General features: G+C 35.6%; 1 pseudogene; it reads left to right on the forward strand.

The window, feature by feature from the left end:
* Positions 1 to 3230: 3230 nt before the first annotated feature.
* Positions 3231 to 3564, forward strand: LOC119530072 (annotated as a pseudogene).
* Positions 3565 to 8519: the final 4955 nt, after the last annotated feature.

The raw sequence follows: 8519 nt of genomic DNA on the forward strand, positions 1-8519 counted from the left end.
GTATTTTAAATGAGTATTCCAGTTACTATGTGTGGTGGATTGAATTGTGTATCCTAGTTGGGATATGCTTTTGGTTTTGGTGCACATTCTGGTGGGTATGGACTCATTATAAATAGGATCTCTTAAAGATGTTACTTCAGTTAAGGTGTTGCCCAACTGAATCAGATCGAGCTTTACTGTGGCTTACTGGAGTCCTTTACATTCAGAATGAAATTCAGATTTGAGAGAGAAAGCCATATGACAAATCTGGAAGTCAGTGAAACCCAGAAGAGAAAGGAGAGAACATGGTCACATAACAAAACAGCCAAAGAACCCCTAAGATTGCCGGCCACCCAGAAGATACTGGTTTTGGGAGGAAGAAGCTTTCTACCCTCTGAAATCATGAACCAATAAATTTCTGCTTTTAAGTCAACCCATTTTATTGTATTTGTTTTAGAAGCTACAAAACCATGACACTATAGTAGCGTGACATCACCCCAAACTTAGTGGCTTAAAACAATAAAAACTATTCACATCCCACAGTTTCTGTGGATCAGGAATTTATACATGGCACAATATAGGCAGCTTTTCTCTTCAGGTTGTCAAGACCTCAAGTGTAAGCCTGGAAGTGTGGGGTCTGGGATCATCTGAAGACTCATTCACTCACATGTCTAGTGACTGATGTTGGTTATCAGCTGGATCATTGGCCAGAACACTCAAGAATCTCATTGTGGCCTGGACTTCCTCACAGTATGGTGGCTGATTCAAAGAACAAGAATCCTGAGACATAAGGGGAGACAGGGAGATAACCAGGCCAAAGGCATTTCACCTTCTATGAGACAGCCTTAGAGGCATGCATCATCACTTCTACCATATTATATTGGTTCATTTATTTGAGCTGAGTTATTTTAGTTGCAAAATCTCCACAGGCTCAAGTGGCAATAACAAAGATCCTACTTATTTGTGGAAGAGCATGTGGGATAGTGCAACCATGTTTGAAAAATTCAGTCACCACAATGAATATATTAAATAATCAAAGTTATTACCTGCTAAGTAGGCTTTAAGAAGACAGGTACATTACCAATCAGAAAACTTGTGTTTGTTAGGTATCAACAGTGGGGTGGGTTAATTCCAGGAACCTTCCTAGGATGGAGAAGACATTTTAGGTCACCAGAAGGCTTTCTCTGAATGGAAGGAATTGTGGCATGCTCACTCATCCAATAACTCAACCCACCCCCCACCCCACCCCTGATCTCTTATTCCACTGATATTTCATTTCTGATACCAGGACCTTTATTTTTGCATTGTCTACTCTGCCCAGTCATCCTTCATTTACTTTTGCATTCAACAATTATATTCTGTGCATTGACTCTGAATGGAACACTATTTAAATATTGGAGATGGAGTAATAATACAAAGGTCCTTGTTTACACAATATAACTTCTACAGTCAGTTTGTTCAAACATAACAATTACATGGAACTTTGAATAGGAAGTGAGATATGGCAGGTCTGTATAGGTTGGAATGAAACAGCAACACAACCCAAAGTAATTTGGGTGGAGAATAAAAATATATATATTCGGGCCCCCCCCTGAGGAGCTGGGGGAGGATGCGGAGGTGTTGAAACATGCTTATAATTGTGCCTGAGTCTCCCCATGAGTGACTTTTTGCTGCTCAGATGTGGCCCTCTCTCTCTAACTAAGCCACCTTGGCAGGTGATCTCACTGCCCTCCCCCCTACATGGGACCTGACTCCCAGGGGTGTAAATCTCCCTGGCAATGCAGGATATGATTCCTGGGAATGAAACTGGACCTGGCGTCATGCGATTGAGAACATCTTCTTGACCAAAAGGGGGATGCGAAACAAAACGAAATAAAGCTTCAGGGGCTGAGAGATTTCAAATGAAGTCGAGAGGTCACCCTGGTGGACATTCTTATGCAGGATATAGTTGATACTTTTCAGGTTTTACTCTATTGGAATAGCTAGAAGTAAATAACTGAAACTACCAAACTCCAACCCAGTAGACTTGACTCTTGAAGACGACTGTATAACAAGGTAGATTACAAGGGGTGACAGTGTGATTGTGAAAACCTTGTGGATCTCATTCCCTTTATCTGGTGTATGGATGGATGAATAGAAAAATGGGGACAAAAAATAAATGAAAAATAGGTTGGGATGGGGGGGATGATTTGGGTGTTCTTTTTTATTTTTATTTTTTATTCTTATTCTGATTCTTTCTGGTATAGGAAAAATATTCAAAAATAGATTGTGGTGATGAATGCACAACTATATGATGGTACTGTGAACATTTGATGGTACACCATGGATGACTGTATGGTATGTGACCATATCTCAATAAAACTGAATTTAAAAAAAAAAGTCTCTGTTTACAGAGAATGTACATTCCTGAGACATATAAGACACAACTAAATAAATAAACAAGGTCATTTGAATTAATTATTGTTTTTCATTAAGAAATATTAAAAAATGAATTAGAGAATGACAGAGATAAGAAATCTATTCTGGTCAGGACAGGTCTCTGTCAGGAGCTAACAATGGAGCACAGTTCTGGGTGATCAGTTATGTTACGTGGTGTGTTGGAAGAACATTTTAAGTGGAAGGACCAACCAATGCAAAATCCTGGAGAAAGAATGTGATGGATGTGTATAAAGAAGATGCAAAAAAGCATTGTAGTTTGAAAGAAGCACATGAGGGAATGGATTTGATAAGGAAATTGGAGAGCTGCGCATAGTCTATATTTTATGACTTATGTAGTTCATAAAACATTTATTTCGGATTTTAGTCTACTTGTAATAAGAAGCCTTTGAAAGGGTTGAATATATTGAACATGCAGTCAATGAGTATTTGCTGAGAACACTTGTGCTCTGTGGTGAAAAGCACTAAGGGAGAGAAACTGAAGCTGTTTTACACACAATCTCTATCCTCGTGGAACTTTCTCCTTAGTTGGGAAGAGACTATGAACCTCTGAAACAATTAACAAAGGGATATGTAAGTTAACATAAATTTCTATGAGATGATTGGGGGTAATTATGGATCAGTAGTTTTGTAATTCAGATGAATTAGTACTTAGTAAAGTCAAAATAGCCAGGAAAATATTCTTTAACTTTCGTCTTTCTTACCTTACTCAAACTCCTTACGGTTTCTTCTGTAATAGAAACGAACTAATTTCTTATAAACATTTAGCAGCATGTCCAATACTGACGTCCCAGGGGTACTTGGTCCCAGACTTCATGGCTGAGTCTGGCGAGGTACGTGCCTCTCCACCACCCCTGCTGCTCCCAACTGTCCCTGGTCTTCAGACTCCTCTTGTGCATGCTCTTTTGGCGTTCCAGTGAATTTGGGTTGGACACTTCCGAGCAGGAGCAGCGTCTGAACGTGGACCCTAGGAAGTGGAGCTGCCGATTGGAGATGCAGCATTTTCACTAACTACACTTCCTGAATCCACATTTGCCGTATAAGCTCAAGTGGAAGAGCTTGCCTTCAAATGTACGGAAAACGCACGTTTCCTTGAAACATGACGGGACATGCTGGAAAACAGCTGATTCTCTGAGACCTGAAAACTGATTTGGCATGATTAATTAGTCATTGAAATAATGATTTACTTTTCCCCATATATATTTGCACATGTACCACATATATGGAATAGTCTCTTTCTAGGTGTTCTGTGTACTCAGAATGAATTTTTTCTTTGTTTTCTTGATTTTTGTGAAAGGAAGATACTGATGTCATTTTTAATAATGGCAAGTTTTTTGTATGAAAGTTAATTTCATCAGTAGATAATTAAAATTAGTGGTGCTACAGAGCTACCAGTATTAACCTATGTAGACCATTATTCGTTTTCGCAAGTCTCCAAGAATGGCAGAATTTGCAGGGACGTTCTAGTTTAGCCTCATTTTATGCACCAAAGTAGGTAACTTTGACTAAGATTGCCAATGGTAGACCCAGATCTATTAGGCCAGGTTCCCTAGAGCTAAGGATGGTGTCTTGATTGCTTCTTTATCTCCAGCTCCTGGAATAGTTCATTGAATGAAACAACACTCTCTAAATGTTTGGTGAATAAAAGATTTGGCAAACATGACTAAAGCTAATTTTTCTTCCTATTTTTAGCTTGAAGACTAAGTATTTATCTACATTTTTAAAAGTCCTCTTTCTTATGGGAATTTGAACTTTGATGATTGCTTTTTAAAATATGTGATAAATATTTTTTTTGCCTTTTTATGATTTTTTAAAAGACTTTACTTCAGAAAATGAAAGCCTGTCTAGAAAGAATGCATAATTTCTGTATTTCTATGGTTAACTGCTTTTACAGTTAATTTTTCTTGTATTTGACATACTTATGTATTTGATAGTTGTCTTAAAAATTAGGGTTCTGAGCTCTTGCATTTGGAGCTTTGGGAGTTCTTTATGTAACAATTCTAAAGAAGTTTCATTGTTTCTAATGTATCAAATTTAAATACTGTGATTGTTTTCATGTTCTTTGATCTTGGTGACAATTGCTTTTTACTTCTCCTTTATCTTATATATTGCTTTTTTTTTTTTTTTTTTTTTGGATGTTTTGTGTCATATGTGTCAATGATCAAGCCAACTAGTTTTGTACTATATAACTTATGGGGCATTTTGTTATGGCATTTTAATTCTTTGAATATATAGAGATGTGAGCAGATAATATTCTGAAGTCCCACAATGAGGCTATGAAAGGGGACAAATGGATGGGCAAAGAATAGCTTTGTTTAGCACATTAGATCATAGTTCTTAACTATGAGTTTTCAGTTAAAATCACACATGGGTGTGATTTCTGTACCAAAGAGATGCTTATTCTGATATTAGAAAAATATTTTTCTTATATATATTGAAAGGAGCAGCTGTTAAAATTTAATGAAACTCTTATTGGAAAACAAAACAAAACAAAACCAAAAAAAAAAACCACATTTAATAATTTTCCAATTATCAGGCCAAAATGACTGATAACACTCATCTTTGAAGGCATTGCTTTTTAATTACAGTGCAACACCTAAAATTGCACAGACCCTGTTTTCTGGAGCCTGGACTCTATTTTACTTTGAGGTTTTTGAGAGTAGGGACTAGGGATTAATTATATTTATATTCTAAATGTCATTGCCTGAAATATATTAGACACTTGTTAAATGGCTGCTGATTGTATGTATAAATGAATAATGGATATCTCTAACATGGAAATAACACTTCAATCCCACTGTAATACTTTGCAAAATGTTTTGAGTTCTTTTGATTTACCCTGGGAAAATATGCATCAAAAATTCAAATGAACAAATACTGGACATTTACTTAACATCTACTATGTATGAGACTTCTGCAGATATGAAATCAAAGGACACAGCCTCTGCCCCCCTAGATATTAGGAATGAGTAAATAATTGAGCAGAAGGTAGCATATAAGGAACTCAAACTTAAATGAATAGGAAAAAGAAATTCTTTTGGATATTTATTGATTGATTAAATTATGTTTTTTGAGATCCTATGTATAACGTGCCAGGTGCAATGCTACCCATGGGGGATGCACATATGATTTAGATGTCTTTGCCTTTTCACTGCTTAGAGATTAGTTGAATAATGAGAAAAAAAAAAAAAAAGGAAAACAAAATAACATTTGTTTTAAGTGTAACAGTAACTTTGGGTTCATAAAGGAAGGTAATCTGTGTCAAATTATGTTGAGAAAGAATGTATCACAATGGAAAATGCAGTTTTTAAAGTTAGGCCATGATCTGCATGTACTATTTGGGTGACTTTAGTAAAAATACGTAAAATGGAAATAATAATGTGTATTTTTCAAAGTTTATATGTGAGTTTCAATTTATGTGTAAAGTGCCAGGTGCAGAGTTACATAGCCGAAGCTGTTCATTTCTACTTTGTTCTTTGTGTTAGGAAAACTGAAGAAAACTAAAGATTGCATTGAAGGAAACAAAAATTATGTTCATTATAAAATTTTAAAATTTAGGCCCTTTACTTTGTATTCCTTTTTATAGTATGATTTGTAATTTAATATAAAACAGCTTCAATTTACCACACTGCCCTGTACCTATCCCATGTAATATGACTGTGTAGTTCCTTCCATTGAAAGAGGGACTCTGTTTCCTCACCTTTTGAGTCGGCATAGCATTTGTCATTTACTTTGATCAGTAGAGTGCATCAGGATAGATGTGTACCAGTTCTAAGCTTGTGTCTCAAGAGATCTTGTATGCCTCACATTCTCTCTTGCACCATTGCCTCTGCCCCAAGTAAAAGCCTGCCTGGACGGAAAACGACTTCATGGAGCAGAGGCAATCTATGCTAAATGAGGCCATCCTGGATCACTCAGCATCCAGCCAACACACCAGCTGACAGCAATTCTTAAACTAACCCGGAACAGATTCGCTGACTTTGAACAAGATCAACAGAATTACTCAGCCAATCCATAGAATCATAAAAAATAAGTTGCAGTTACAAGACATTGAATACCAATAATGGAAGATATTAAGGCATTATTGTTCATTTCTCCAGGTTGATAAAATAGTTTCTTCTGTATGTTTAAAAAAGTATCACTGTGCTTTATGAATGAAATAATATGGAATTGAGAATTTGCTACAAAATTGTCAGGGAAAGAAGGTCATGAGGTCAATCATCATTGCAGCTTTGATAGCATTTTGTATTTTTAAAATGTATCATTTTAAGAAGTTAAAGTAAGCTATTTTGTAAAAACATATGTCAAGGTATACTAAGATTTCATTGGAACTAAACATACAAGATTTTTTTTTCTAAAAGACTACAAATCAACTATATTCAAGTAGGTTTTCAGGCTGCCTGTGTTATCGTAGCTCTTCTCTCATGTACTGTGAGACATTGAATAAGCTACCAAACATTCCTGTGCTTTGGTTTCTTTGACTGTAAATTGGGGCTAATAATACCTCCAAGGCTATTATCTGGCTTTTAGGGAGCATTAAATAACTGAAATATTTGTGATATTACTATCGGTAATATTTATTTTTAATAGGCTTATTTATATTGCACATTTACTAAAAAATTTTCAAGAACTATGAAAGGTGTCATATTTTACCCCACTTGCAAGCTAACAATTTAACTTGCCACACTTTCTTAAATTTTGGCAGAAGACATGAGACTTTTGTGTCAGAGACAAAGGACAGCTTGGCACTGACAGCCACAAAGGTAGCCAGAACATCATCATTTTCATGTGCCAGTTCCCCAAGTACCAATTTTCACATGGCCCAGTGATGCCTCAACATGCAGTGGGTTTCACTGAAGGGGGGAAAAAGGACCTAAGTGTAAGGAACCCCAATCTTTTATAATGGGGCAAGAACACCTGCCTAATATTTTTCCCAGATGGAGATATTTATTACCTGTGTCATACTGGAGATGAAAGTACCGTTTTCTGCAAAGGGAGATACTATTTTTTTGTCCAAGGTTATCTTTGAAAAGATAGTCTGCAAAAAAGACAGCATTAGTGTCTCTGCTGGTAAGACATGGAAAAATGCAAGTCACCCACAGAGAGTTTTTTCCGCCAAAAAAGTTTCCCTCAGCCTTTAGTTTTAAGAGCAATAAAGAAAATGATATAATCCATTAAAATATTCACACTCACAAAATTCCACTATTCCATGTTTAGCATGCTTTCTTTAGAAAAGCAGAGATCAACTGCACCCCACCTTAGTTAAGAATGCGCCTTAGTTAAGAATGCACCTTAGTTAAGAATGACTAAATAGGAAAATTGTGATTGTCAGTATCTTCAAGAACATAAGAGATTAAAACAATGCTTCTTCTATGAAGATTGCCATGTACATGTACATTCTTACATAAAATATTTTTGACTCCTTCTAAAAGACTGTCAAGCACTCTTCAATTTTTTTTTCAATCAGTGGACAGTATATCTATAAACAGAAAACAAGATGCAATTTTTTTTCTTTTACAATTAAAATATGTTTGAAAAATAGTAAAAACTCAGACAAGATCTACACAAATATACAGGACTGTTTTTAACTTTTTATTTTGACATAATTGTAGATTCACAGGAAGTTGTAAAAATTAGAGACTAGTAGAACCTATGCAACTTCACCAATGGTAACATCTTACATAACTAGTAGTATAACACTAGTTTCAATATCAAACGTAGGTAGTACAATAGCAAAATCAGGAAATTGATATTGGTCCAATCCACAGAATTTATTCAGATTATGCCAGTTTTACATGCACTCATTTGTGTATGTGTGTAGATGTATGCAACTTTACCACATGTGTTGTTTCATGCAACCACCATCAAAATTAAGATACTGAATGGTTCCAGCACCACAAAACTCCCTTATGTTACCCCTTTATATCCATACCCAGCTTACCCCACAACCTGAGTCACTGGCAACCACTAATCTCTTCTTCATCTTTGTAATTTAATTATTTCAAGATTATTATTTAATTAGAATCATACAGTAGGATATTTTCATATTTATCTAATTCCTTTCCTTATTAATAGTTTGTTCTTTTTAATGTTGAGTAGTATTT

The sequence above is a fragment of the Choloepus didactylus genome, chromosome 1, assembly GCF_015220235.1.
Source record: "Choloepus didactylus isolate mChoDid1 chromosome 1, mChoDid1.pri, whole genome shotgun sequence".
Taxonomy (NCBI): Eukaryota; Metazoa; Chordata; class Mammalia; order Pilosa; family Megalonychidae; genus Choloepus; species Choloepus didactylus.